The 13,601-nt window shown below is 38.3% G+C and overlaps 1 long non-coding RNA gene across 2 annotated transcripts; it reads right to left on the reverse strand.

Annotated features, from left to right (window-relative positions):
- Window positions 1-550: 550 nt before the first annotated feature.
- LOC137223160 (uncharacterized) lies at window positions 551-12,362 on the reverse strand. Of its 2 annotated transcripts, none has more exons than XR_010942739.1 (3): window positions 9,690-10,052; window positions 9,086-9,541; window positions 551-3,291 (listed from the first exon to the last, which is right to left on the reverse strand). It is a non-coding gene; the product is annotated as an uncharacterized lncRNA (long non-coding RNA). The 2 variants fall into 2 exon arrangements; XR_010942738.1 differs by lacking the exon at window positions 9,690-10,052 and adding an exon at window positions 12,233-12,362 and having other exon boundaries at window positions 554-3,291; window positions 9,086-9,200.
- Between the last annotated feature and the right edge of the window lie 1,239 nt (window positions 12,363-13,601).

A 13,601-nucleotide genomic window follows, 5' to 3' on the forward strand; every position in this document is an offset into this window, starting at 1 on the left:
CAACATGCAAATACCATGTTGGAAATGAATCAGAGTGAGATAATTCTTTTTTTTTTTTTTTTTTTTTGGTATGCGGGCCTCTCACTGTTGTGGCCTCTCCCGTTGCGGAGCACAGGCTCTGGACGCACAGGCTCAGCGGCCATGGCTCACGGGCCCAGCTGCTCCGCGGCATGTGGGATCTTCCCGGACCAGGGCACGAACCCGCGTCCCCTGCATCGGCAGGCGGACTCTCAACCGCTGCGCTACCAGGGAAGCCCGAGATAATTCTTATATTCAATTTAATTAGTATATAAACTATAAAAAAATTTGAAATGTAAGCCTATATGCCTATTTGGTTTTTTACATGATGATCACTTTTAGAATGATCTGATTAAATAAGTCAAGTAGACAGGATGATTCTATTAAAAAGAGAAAATATCAATAGATCATTAAAATCTATAACAATACCATAATTGTAAACTCTCTGTTCTGTAGCTCTTTCATGCCAAACACAATGAAAAATGAGTTTATATTTAATCATTTATTTTTTCATTCACTGACATATGGTAAATTTACATGATACATTATAGTATGCAAAAATATGTGACCCATTAAATACTTGATCATTTTGAAAAATGTTTTGAATAAAATTTATGACTTATTATGATTCAAGACACTTCCATTTTCTGATGTGTAAAATAAAAACTGAAAATCTGAACTTATCTTTCAAAACATTATGAAGTTATAGATGAGGGTGTGCCAATCTCCTAAAATTAATCATAAATATTTAGACTTTTAGTTTCATCTACATAGGATAGACTTATATCTATTTTATCTCAGAGAACAATTTTATTGAAGCATTAATTTTGCCAAACAAAATCAACAAAAGGATGGTTTTTCAGGATACTTTTAAATCTCTTAGTAAAACCAAGAGAAATACAAACCCAAACACGAACTACAGTAAACCACTGCACTAGAAGAACTAACTGTACCTAAGAGATATTTCAGGTCGAAACATTCAAAAAGTATATTTCAAACAACAAAACAAAACCTTATATCAATAATGCCACTCGTCTTGGATGGTTTTGCTGATTCTACTCCTGTGGCTGGGGCAGAATTGATTCTCATCTTTTTAGATGACAAAGTGAACATTGTGTAATGGAAGGCTGTTAAAAATCTATTGTGTTATTTTATGATGGTATTTCAGGCTTTGAAACCAGAATCTCAGAATGAATAAGATTAACATTCTAGATACAGGTTACATTGTCTTTTTTTTTTTTTTTTTTGGATGAGATACTCATGTTCAGGTACTGAGTTGTCTGGGAAAATATAAGGAACTAATAGTAGTTGTTTAGGGTAAGAGATCCTCACCTAAAATGTCTAAACATTGTTGTATAAATGTTCTGGATCAAAAAGGATCTTGCTGTGATTTATGTCATAGAGTGTTCTGCCTTTGTTTTCCTCTAAGAGTTTTATATTGTCTGACCTTACATTTAGGTCTTTAATCCATTTTGAGTCTATTTTTGTGTATGGTGTTAGGGAGTGTTCTAATTTCATTCTTTTAAACGTACCTGTCCAGTTTTCCCAGCACCACTTACTGAAGAGGCTGTCTTTTCTTCACTGTATATTCTTGCCTCCTTTATCAAAGATAAGGTGACCATATGTGCGTGGGTTTATCTCTGGGCTTTCTATCCTGTTCCATTGATCTATCTTTCTGTTTTTGTGCCAGTACCATACTGTTTTGATTATTGTAGCTTTGTAGTATAGTCTGAAGTCACAGAGCCTGATTCCTCTAGCTCCACTTTTCTTTCTCAACATTGCTTTCACTATTCAGGGTCTTTTATGTTTCCACACAAATTGTGAAATTTTTTTTTCTAGTTCTGTGAAAAATGTCATTGGTAGTTTGATAGGGATTGCATTGAATCTGTAGATTGCTTTGGATGGTACAGTCATTTTCACAATGTTGATTCTTCCAATCTAAGAACATGGCATATTTCTCCATCTGTTTGTATCATCTTTAATTTCTTTCATCAGTGTCTTATAGTTTTCTGCATACAGGTCTTTTGTCTCCTTAGGTAGGTTTATTCCTAGGTATTTTATTCTTTTTGTTGCATTGGTAAACGGGAATGTTTCCTTAATTTCTCTTGCAGATTTTTCATCATTAGTGTATAGTGTATTTTGTATCCTGCTACTTTACCAAATTCATTGATTAGCTTTAGTTGTTTTCTGGTAGCATCTTTAGGATTTTCTATGTATAGTATCATGTCATCTGCAAACAGTGACAGTTTTACTTCTTCTTTTCTGATTTTGATTCCTTTTATTTCTTCTTCTTCTCTGACTGCCATGGCTAAAACTTCCAAAACTATGTTGAATAATAGTCGTAAGAGTGGGCAACCTTGTCTTTTTCCTGATCTTAGTAGAAATGGTTTCAGTTTTTCACCATTGAGAATGATGTTGGCTGTGGATTTGTCAAATATGGCCTTTATTATGTTGAGGTAAGTTCCCTCTATGCCTACTTTCTGGAGGGTTTTTATTGTAAATGGATGTTGAATATTGTCCAAAGATTTTTCTTCATCTATTGAGATTACCACGTGGATTTTATCCTTCAATTTTTTAATATGGTGTATCACATTGATTGATTTGCATATATTGAAGAATCCTTGCATTCCTGGGATAAACCCCACTTGATCATGGTGTATGATCCTTTTAATGTGCTGTCGGATTCTGTTTCCTAATATTTTGTTGAGGATTTTTGCATCTATGTTTATCAGTGATATTGGCCTGTAGGTTTTTTTTTGTGACACCTTTGTCTGGTTTTGGTATCAGAGTGATGGTGGCCTTGTAGAATGAGTTTGGGAGTGTTCCTCTCTCTGCTATATTTTAGAAGAGTTTGAGAAGGATAAGTGTTAGCTCTTCTCTAAATGTTTGATAGAATTCGCCTGTGAAGCCATCTGGTCCCGGCCTTTTGTTTGTTGGAAGATTTTTAATCACAGTTTCAATTTCAGTGCTTGTAATTTGTCTGTTTATATTTTCTATTTCTTCCTGGTTCAGTCTCAGAAGGTTGTGCTTTTCTAAGAATTTGTCCATTTTTGCCAGAATGTCCATTTTATTGGCCTATAGTTGCTTGTAGTAATCTCTCATGATCCTTTGTATTTCTGCAGTGTCAGTTGTTACTTCTCCTTTTTCATTTCTAATTCTGTTGATTTGAGTCTTCTCCCTTTTTTTCTTGATGAGTCTGGCTAATGGTTTATAAATTTTGTTTATCTTCTCAAAGAACCAGCTTTTAGTTTTATTGATCTTTTGACCCACCTCCTAGAGAAATGGAAATAAGAACAAAAATAAACAAATGTGATCGAATGAAACAAATGCTTTTGCACAGCAAAGGAAATCATAAACAACATGAAAAGACAACCCTCAAAATGGAAGAAAATATTTGCAAATGAAGCAACTGACAAAGGATTAATCTCCAAAATATACAAGCAGCTCATGCAGCTCAATATCAAAAAAACAAACAACCCAATCCAAAAATGGGCAGAGGACCTAAATAGGCATTTCTCCAAAGAAGATATACAGATTGCCAACAAACACAGGAAAGGATGCTCAACATCACTAATCATTAGAGAAATGCAAATCAAAACTACAATGAGGTATCACCTCACACTGGTCAGAATGGCCATCATCCAAAAATCTACAAATAAATGCTGAAGAGGGTGTGGAGAAAAGGAACCCTCTTACACTGTTGGTGGGAATATAAATTGATACAGCCACTATGGAGAACAGTATGGAGGTTCCTTAAAAAACTAAAATTAGAACTACCATATGACCCAGCAATCCCACTACTGGACATATACCCCAAGAAAACCATAATTCAAAAAGAGTCATGTACCACAACGTTCATTGTAGCAATATTTACATTAGCCAGGACATGAAAGCAACCTAAGTGTCCATCGACAGATGAATGGATAAAGAAGATGTGTCACTTGTATATGATGGAATATTACTCAGCCATAAAAAGAAACGAAATTGAGTTATTTGGAGTGAAGTGGATGGGCCTAGAGTCTGTCATACAGAGTGAAGTAAGAAGTAAGTCAGAAAGAGAAAAATAAATACCATATGCTAACACATATATACGGAATCTAAAAAAGAAAATGGTTCTGAAGAACCTAGGACCAGGACAGGAATAAAGACGCAGACGTAGAGAATAGACTTAAGGACACGGGGAGGGGGAAGTGTAAGCTGGGACGAAGTGAGAGAGTGGCATTGACATATATACACTACCAAATGTAAAATAGATAGCTAGTGGGAAGCAGCTGCATAGCACAGGGAGATCAGGTCGGTGCTTTGTGACCACTTAGAGGGGTGGGATAGGGAGTGTGGGAGGGAGACACAAGAGGGAGGGGATATGGGGATATATATACATATATATGTATAGCTGATTCACTTTGTTGTACAGCAAATACTAACACAATACTGTAAAGCAATTATACTCCAATAAAGATGTTAAAAAAAAAAAGTGTCTGGATCCATTTCCGGTCACACACCATTTTGTGAGTTTGGGTTACTTGGTAAAACTCAAACTTTTGATTGCTCTAAGTTGTTTTTGAATTTTTAGGAGGATGGTGGAATATTAAAAGCTTTTAATCTGGGGAAGGACAGACATTTTAGAGCATTAATTCAGACAGTGGTCTAGAGAATTGGCAAAGTCAGAATGGATCCAGAAAAACCAATTAAAAACTTCTGCAGTATTCAGACAAGTAAGGTGAAAAAGAACAAGTTGTTGGTTATGGATTTGGAGAAGAGGAGTATAGTTTAAGAAACAGTAAGGAGGGCTATCTACAAAAGTTAACAGGCTTGTTTAAAGGGTCAAAGTCATAAAATTCAAGGAAATACTGAGGGTGGTCCCAGACTAAAGGAAACTAAAGAGACATGACAAATAAATGTAACATGTGATCCTAAACAAGTGTGTTTTTCTATAAAGGACATGATTGGGGTATTGGTCATATTTGAAAGACTCTGAGGACTAGATGGTAGGAATGTATCAATATTAATGTCCTGATTTAGATGATTGTGTTATGGTCATGTAGAAGAATGTCCTTTTTTAGAAGTACAAACTAAAGTACTAGGAAGTGTTGAGCATTAACTTAGCAACTTAATCTCAAATAATTCAGGGGAAAAAATGTACTGTTTTACAATTCTATGTAAGCTTAAAATCATTTAAAACTTATTAAAATTTTTTGTCTTTGTAATGACAATGTAAATATATATGTAATAAATATATATAATAAATATAATGGTGTGGTACAACATCATTATAAAAACAATGTTCTTACTTAAGAAGCCCATGGCACAGAAATGTACTTGATACTAGTTGTACATACATAATTCATAATTAGGCTTTTAAAAAGTCTGCTTTAGTCAATCAGTTGAAATTTAAGCTGAGACTGTTAAAATTTACATGCACTTTTATGTTTATGGAACATAAAATGCTGAACAACCCTGTGGGATCAGTCTTGGGGCTTAAACTCCTGAAATCGCACCATTTTCTCTCCTGCTTCTCCTACTTCATGACTGGTTTCTCTGGAGCAAACCTCTTTGTAAAGCACTTTCTTCCAAATACTTAGCTTGGTCACTGCTCTGGGAGAAATCAAGCTAAAAGAGAAGGTAATTAGAATTAGAAGTCAACTTGAAACCGCCAGTACAGCAAGAACTTGGAATTGAATTCTCACAGTGATCTAACTAAGTTTCAACTTTTTTGGGGGACTTTATCCCTTCTGTCTTACATTAAGACTCTAAATATCAGATGTGGTATTGGGGAGCTGCCTTAGAAAGTGAGGGAGAAGACTGCTGTCTAATAGATGACTGTTTTCTTTCCTCAAGAGGGTAGCTGTTCTGCTTGATCTAAGACTCAGCGGCATTGCTGGAGCAAACAAACTAGGGAATATTAGTGGGAAAACACCTATTCCATGCCTGGTGTTTCCTTCTATACAGGAAAGGTCTCTTGTTTTTTTTAAAATTTTTATTTTATTATTTATTTATTTATTTTTGGCTGCGTTGGGTCTTTGTTGCTGCACATGGGCTTTCTCTAGTTGCGGTGAGCGGGGGCTACTCTTCATTGTGGTAAGTGGGCTTCTCATTGCAGTGGCTTCTCTTGTTGCAGAGCATGGGTTCGAAGCACGTGGGCTTCAGTAGTTGTGGCACGTGGGCTCTAGAGCGTAGGATCAGTAGTTGCGGCGCACGGGCTTAGTTGCTCTGCGGCATGTGGGATGTGCCCAGACCAGGGCTCGAACCCATGTCCCCTGCACTGGCAGGCGGATTCTTAACCACTGTGCCACTAGGGAAATCCCAAAAGGTCTCCTTTAGAATAACTTTTGGTTACATGGAAACCATCATTCAGTCTTCCCCAGGGGAGGAAAGACTTAATCTCAACAGTGAGTTTTTAAAGATGTTAGGGATATGTTTCTCTTCTTGGGAGCAAGCTGTTTGCAGGGAGCGTTCCTTCTTCTCTGACTCTATCATCCATAAATTAAAAACAAGCTTCAGGAAGGCTGCTGCTACCTTCTCAAGCCCTCATGTTTTCGTTTTCTGTTTTGGTCTAGTGCTGTTAAGACTACCATCACTCACAACCACTCATTCCAATGCCCATACTGTTGATCTCTTGTTATTCCTTCTTTTAAGTCATCTCCTTGTCCATTCTGCCTGGCCTGAGTATGGCTGACACATCACTCACAACTTCTCTAATTCCCACCTCTCAGTGAATGCCTTCTCTCTCTCCTGGTCTTTGCTACAATTATCTCTCTTGTTTTCATTTATTCACTCAACAAACATTGAGTACCTTCTCAACAGGCCTTCCTCTAATAGTCAGTACTTTACAGAAGCTATGTACAAGTTGTCCCTCTGTATCTATGGTTCCACATTTGCAGATTCAACTAAGTATCAAAAATATTAAGAAAATTCCAGAAAGTTCCCAGAAGCAAAACTTTAATTAGCTGGACCCTGGAAACTATTTACATAGTATTTATACTACATTACATTGTATTAATACAGTGTAATTACATTACATTGTGTTAGGTATTATAAGTAATCTAGAAATGATTGATTTAAAGTATATGAGAGGATGTGCTTGCATAGGTTATATGCAAATACTATGCCATTTAATGTAAAGGACTTGCGTATCCATAGATTTTGGTATCCTCAGGGTTTAGGGGGTGGTGGTGTGGGTCCCTGGAACCAGTGCCCCTCTGATACCAAAGGATGACTGTATTCTGTCCCATAAACTTAGGAAGGAATGAATTGATTACCAGGATAACAGATTTCTTTATTTTATCTCACCCTTAACTATACCTTTTTTAAAAAAGCCTCAAACTTCTAGGTATGAACAAATGATACAACTGGAAAATAGCAGATAATATTCAGTTTGCCATAGTTCAAGCAACAAGTGCTTTTTTTTTTTTTTTTTTTTTTTTTTTTGCGGTACGCGGGCCTCTCACTGTTGTGGCCTCTTCCGTTGCAGAGCACAGGCTCCGGACGCGCAGCCTCAGCGGCCATGGCTCATGGCACCAGCCGCTCCGTGGCATGTGGGATCCTCCTGGAGCGGGGCATGAACCCGTGTCCCCTGCATCGGCAGGCGGACTCTCAACCACTGCGCCACCAGGGAAGCCCAACAAGTGCTTTTTATATAGTTTGAAATCAATTAACTCTTTTCTTCTCATTTTGTAAGTGGAGGATACTATATTTGTACATTTATATTGATATGGATTAGGGTGAAATATAAAGGTAAAATATACAAGTGAAAGAACAGTCATACCAAGTGAGAGCAGATGTAGCCTTAGAGTGGCAAAATTTTATCTAATGATCCAGTACTAACATGAAATACAAAGGTCCAGGGTGTACCTGTGATTCATGATTCTGACTTTAAAATCTTTTCAGATAATAAGCTGTTGAAGATCAGCAGTGATATATCTATGATTCCTTCTAGAGAGATTCTAACATCACAAAAGAGGACATAGCAGTGTTCAATAGTGCAGTTAGTGAATAGAGAATGACTACAATCTACACTCTGTTAGAGTGGAGGGAATTCTTCTCTGCTTACAAAAAAGGAAACATCGATTTGGCTAAAGATCTTATACAGTTGAGGGCTGGAGCCCAATATGTTCAAGAGGAGGTACTCTTAGCTTCTTTCCTTTTCACAGTCTTCATCACTTACATTCTATGTTTATGCTGATGACTTTCAAATTTTTTCATTCATTCATTTCTCCATTCTCCATTTATGAACAAGGAACTGGTCTAGATGTGCCTGAGATACAGAGAAAGGCTCTTAATTTTTTTTTTTTTCTGACAAACTCCTACTTCCCTTCCAGTATTTTGTTCAGTTATCATCTCTTCTGGAAGTCTTCCTGATCTCACTATGTGACTTGGGCTAGGGTGTCCATTCGTTCTTCAGTTGTGCTGTGTTAACAACTCTTTCGTGGCACTCCTGTTCTTCTAGTTTAATTGTGAGTTTATTAGTCCACCTCTTATCCTGGAGTTGAAGTGCCTTGAGGATCAGTATCCTGGCATTATCATTTCTGTCAGGTGTACCAACAAGTATTTATTAAACGTATAATATTTACTGGTGTTTTGCTTATCTAGTTGCTGTGTAAAAACTACCCAAAAGTTATTGGCTTTAAACAATAACCATTTTATTTGCTTACCCATCTGTAATCTGGGCTTACCTGTGTTGCATTTAGTTGGTGGACCAGCTAGAGACGGGCCCCCCCTGAAAAGCCTCTCTCTTCTCTCTGTCTCTGTCTCTCTCCCTCCCACTCACTGTAATCTTAGGACCTCTTCCTCCTTCCTCTGAACTAACTTCTCTGTTATGATAGCTGGATTTCTTTTTTTTTTTCTTTCTTTTTTTTTCACGGTACGCGGGCCTCTCACTGCCGTGGCCTCTCCCGTTGCGGAGCACAGGCTCCGGACACGCAGGCCCAGCGGCCATGGCTCACGGGCCCAGCCGCTCCGTGGCATGTGGGATCTTCCCAGACCGGGGCACGAACCCGTGTCCCCTGCATCGGCAGGCGGACTCTCAACCACTGCGCCACCAGGGAAGCCCGATAGCTGGATTTCTTACCTGGCAACTCAGGGATCCCAAGAATACAAAACAATCTTTCTGGCTTTCTTAAAACAAAGGGATGGAACTGGCAGAGTGTCGCTTCCAGCACATTTGAATGAATGAAGAGAGGGCCCTGCCAATATGTGAGCAGAGAGGAATAAGACAGAGAGGGAACACCAGAGCCACGAACAGAGTAGACCACCATATGCCATTTTTTTGCTACTAGAAAGCCACATTTCTCTCTCACTGAAGTTACACTCCTTCCTTGCAGACCGCCCAGGGGCCTCATCCCTTTATGGCACCTGACTCAGTCTCAAGTCCCATATCCAGGTCTTTAAATCAGGTCACAGCACAGATGAGGCCCCTGGAGTACGTTTGCTGAGGCACAGCTCCTCGAGGCCAGGTCTTCTGAAGATGAACACTAGGGAATTGATGGGACAGTTCTCTTCCTCACACTTACCCGACATACAATGACTGGAGAGGGACAGATAAGCACAATAAACTCCACCTTGTAGGAGTGAGGGTGGAAGCAGCAGGGCTGTGGCACAGACAGGGAGGGTGATGCGGCTGTCTACCCAGTGTGGGTAATAAGGCATTGGGTTGTCTGTAAGAATTTAAAAACTAAAATATACCTGCCTAAATCCCCGAGTGTCACCATGTACAGGTGTGTGGATACAGTGTCAGTGATAAATACTCCTCCCAATAAAGGCAGCTCTTTCCACTCCTCTGCTTGGAACACATGGCCAGCAGACACGCATCCACAGCAATTCTGAGATCCAGCGGGCATGGACCACCAGTCCCTCAATTGGGTCCAGTCTGTCCCTGGGGAGTAGCTCTTCATGCCTTCTCTCCATTGTAAGTAGTTCATCTCAATAGTTAGGATGAAAAGCTCCACAACTCGCCAACTGTGTGACCTTGACCAGGTGACTTTATCTTTTTGAACCTCCATGTCTTCATCTGTAAAATGGGGATGTTTTTGAATAGTACTTACTGTGAGACTTAAGTGTTGTGAGGCTGTTATAAGACTTAAATGCGATATTACACATAAATCAGTAATAGTTTATACATATACATGAGATATTATATATAAAAATGAGATGTTTAAATATATTACATATAAAAATCTTAAACAGTGACTGGTGTGTAATAAATCCTCAATAGGTATCACTATCATTATTATTTTACATGTGTCTCGGCTCTATAAAATGTAACATGAAGACTAGAACGCTATTGGGCCCAGCAAAGCACTGTATGCTGTTCAAATAATATATGAATATATATATTTTTTCCCTATGTGTTCATTTATATAAGAAGACAATTTGAAATTGTCAGTATATTTTTGCAGCTGGGAAGAAATACTTGGAGATGAGAGGTGAAATAATTCTGAAGATCAGAGCCAAGTATAAACCTTAAAATAAAACTGAAACATGGATTGATTTAGATCACGTAGAGCACAAAATCAGTGTAAAAAGCTGCAATGAAGTTAAGTTTTCCAACATATTTAAAACATGCCCAGGGCAGCATGAGGGATTTTGTAATGGTCTCTTTTGTTATGAAGAGGGCACAGAATATAAAATCAGATGTCATGGTTCTCGGAGGATGGTATCCAATTATCCTTATCCATTACTAGGAGACTGCAGTGAAACTTTACATGGTGGCTGCTTGCAGAGTCCAAAGTGACAGTCCTGTCAGTCATAGCCTACTTACCCTTCCAGTGGTCACTGAAATATTGAAAGAAATCAAGAAGAGTTGAATCTTTTGGGAAGACTTGATGTGATGATGTATTGGAAAGAGACAACGGGTGCTTTAGATGTCAGGACTATTCTTTGTGTTACAACTTTCTTTAAACCATGCTATCTGCCGCTCCTTTGCTTGGAATCTGTCTTTTCATAGCGTCTCTTGAATCCTTTCTCCAATTTGGACAGATTCAGACCTTTCCAGGTTTTTAAACCAATTTTCAAAGAAGCAAGGTGCAAATCACTGTAAAAATAATCTTTTCTAAATAATAGATGAGGACTTTAAATCATGTGCTCAGCTCTAGAAGCCTATGGCCCAATACTTGCTCTTGGGTTACTGGGTTACCCTGAATCTCCTGCTTTGTGTGTTTGACCCAGGATTTCACAAATTCAATGTCTGACTGCCACTGCCCACTTCCTCAATTAGTAGAATCTGACTTTTTCCTAGGTGCTTGCTATTTTAGGCTAGTTGCTTCTCCTAACACAAATGTACCACCTTTACTAAATGATAAAATATACCCAGTATTTTTTATGGAGACCCACGTACACCTGGTTGACAGTTGCTGGTCACCCTTTGAGACATGAGGTCTTGCCTTTACGGTTTAGTATTTTGGTGCCTGCTGCATTACTGATATTATCTACAATGACTGTCACAATTCTATGATCTGAATTCCTTGCTTCCCTATCCCAGCGGCTTACTACTTCTGTCAATTTCTAAAACAAATCAATAGACTGTTGGTGTCCCTTGGGTACTTACTCTATCTAGATGACACTTTTTGGAATCAAGACAGTTGCCCTTGGTAGTTCTTTGTTCACTCCACATCCCAACTTGGTCCACTCAAATACCAAATAGACCATAGCTACTCAATTTAGGACATGTGTGATTTCTGTTTTCACATTTAATGTGCTTCTTATTGCTGTTGAGCGAAAAGCCATAGGGGTAAATCAGCAGATTTGTTTTTGTTTGTTTTCTAATTATACTATCCCTGTAGGTTTCAGCCAAAGAAAATGTTGCATTTATTAATTAGCTTAACTGAGCAGGACACAGTCCATATGAAATAATTGAGTCTTTATACAAAATTCTTTTTAAAATTGAAACCCAGAGATAATCCACATACTCTGCCTTTGGTAAAAAGCATCTTTTTCTTTTTTCTTTTTTGTTTAACTGAGCACCAACCATGCCAGAGTGACTAGTACATAATCAAGTGAGCTGATAGGATTTTTTCATTTTGTCTTCCCCATTATTTGATAAAAAGAATAATAAATACAAAATTCACCAGCAGAAGGTGGGGGAAAGGAAAGAAATGTCCCTAGATAAGTAGGAATTGAACATTTCTTGTTTCTACCAGTATTAACCTGAGGTGGTTGATGAAGGAGACGGTAACTTCATTAACCAGACTCACTCACTGGAAGTGGTGTAAGAACATACCCTAAAGCTTCATGCAGGGATAATTCTTTAGCTGTTGCAACAGGAAAGCCAGACACGATCCTCTGATCCAAAGGGTCCTACAGGTGGGTCCAGCCTGTAGACTGAGACCAATGTCTTCTTTGGACTGAAGATCTGCAGGACAGATTCCTGAACAAGTATGACAGACTGTGTTTTTCAGAAAGGTCAAAGCAATATTTCAGTCACACATGCTCTTCCAGAACCTTGCTGTGCCCTGTCAGGAGGTTGAGTCTATTTTCTCTCCCTTTGAACCTGGGCAGGCATGTGACTGCTCTGACCAACAGAGTACAGCAGAAGTGACGCTTCATGTCTTATGATACAGCTTTAGTCTGGCTCACCTTTTCTGTGACACTTACTCTTGGGACCCAGACCTCACATTGTGAAGAAGCCCAAGCAACATGAGTGTTCAGTATAAAGAGATTTTTCAGGCAACAACCCCAGCTAATGTGTTTGACTGAGTTTTTGTAATACGATTTCGGTATCCAGCTTTGAGACTGCAGCAGGCCTCAGATATCCTAGAGCAGAGATAATCCCTTCCTGCTATGTCCTGTCTGAATTCCTGATTCACGGAAGCCAAGAACATAATAAATGGTTGTTTTGTGCATTGAGTTTGGGGATAATTTGTTTTGCAGCCTTAGTAACTGGAACAACAAGTCTTAGATGGCTGCTTCTTAAAGTGGCCTGATAGTCTCAGCATATATCCCTGTGTTATATGTCATGTGACTATAGAAATGAAACAAACAAAAAACAAGTCGTAATTTCTCTCCTCTCCTCTAACTGGAAAGCCAGGTATACTTTCAGAAGTTTAATTAAGGTTTCTGTGTTTTGTGTCACAATCTGAAAGTTCTCACCCATTCTGAAATTGATAAATTTAGTTTTAAAAGCCCCCCAATTTCTACAAGACAAACTCAAAAGAGAACTTATTTACTGAGGGTAAAAACATATGCAACTCACTTCACGTAAGGTTAATGTCCTTGACTTATAGTGTTCCTTCAAATCAATAAGAAACAACAACCTGATAGAAAAATTTGGAACAAATATATGCAGGAAATTCAGGGAAAAAAATTGAAATGTTTGTTAAACATGAAAAAGACTTCATCTCACTCATAATCAGAGAAATGCAAATTAAATTGAGATACTAGGATATTTTTTCACATATAAGATTGGAAAAGATCAAAAGTTCAGTAACAAGTTGGTAAGGGTGTGAGGAAATAGACATTCTCATACTTTCCAAGACAGTTCAGATAAGAACAATTACACACACACACACACACGATGTATGTATAAGGTTATTATTTGCTGTAACATTGTTAATAATGGCAAATGTTTGAGAACCACCAAAATACGCTTC

The sequence above is a fragment of the Pseudorca crassidens genome, chromosome 4 (genome assembly GCF_039906515.1).
Source record: "Pseudorca crassidens isolate mPseCra1 chromosome 4, mPseCra1.hap1, whole genome shotgun sequence".
Taxonomy (NCBI): domain Eukaryota; kingdom Metazoa; phylum Chordata; class Mammalia; order Artiodactyla; family Delphinidae; genus Pseudorca; species Pseudorca crassidens.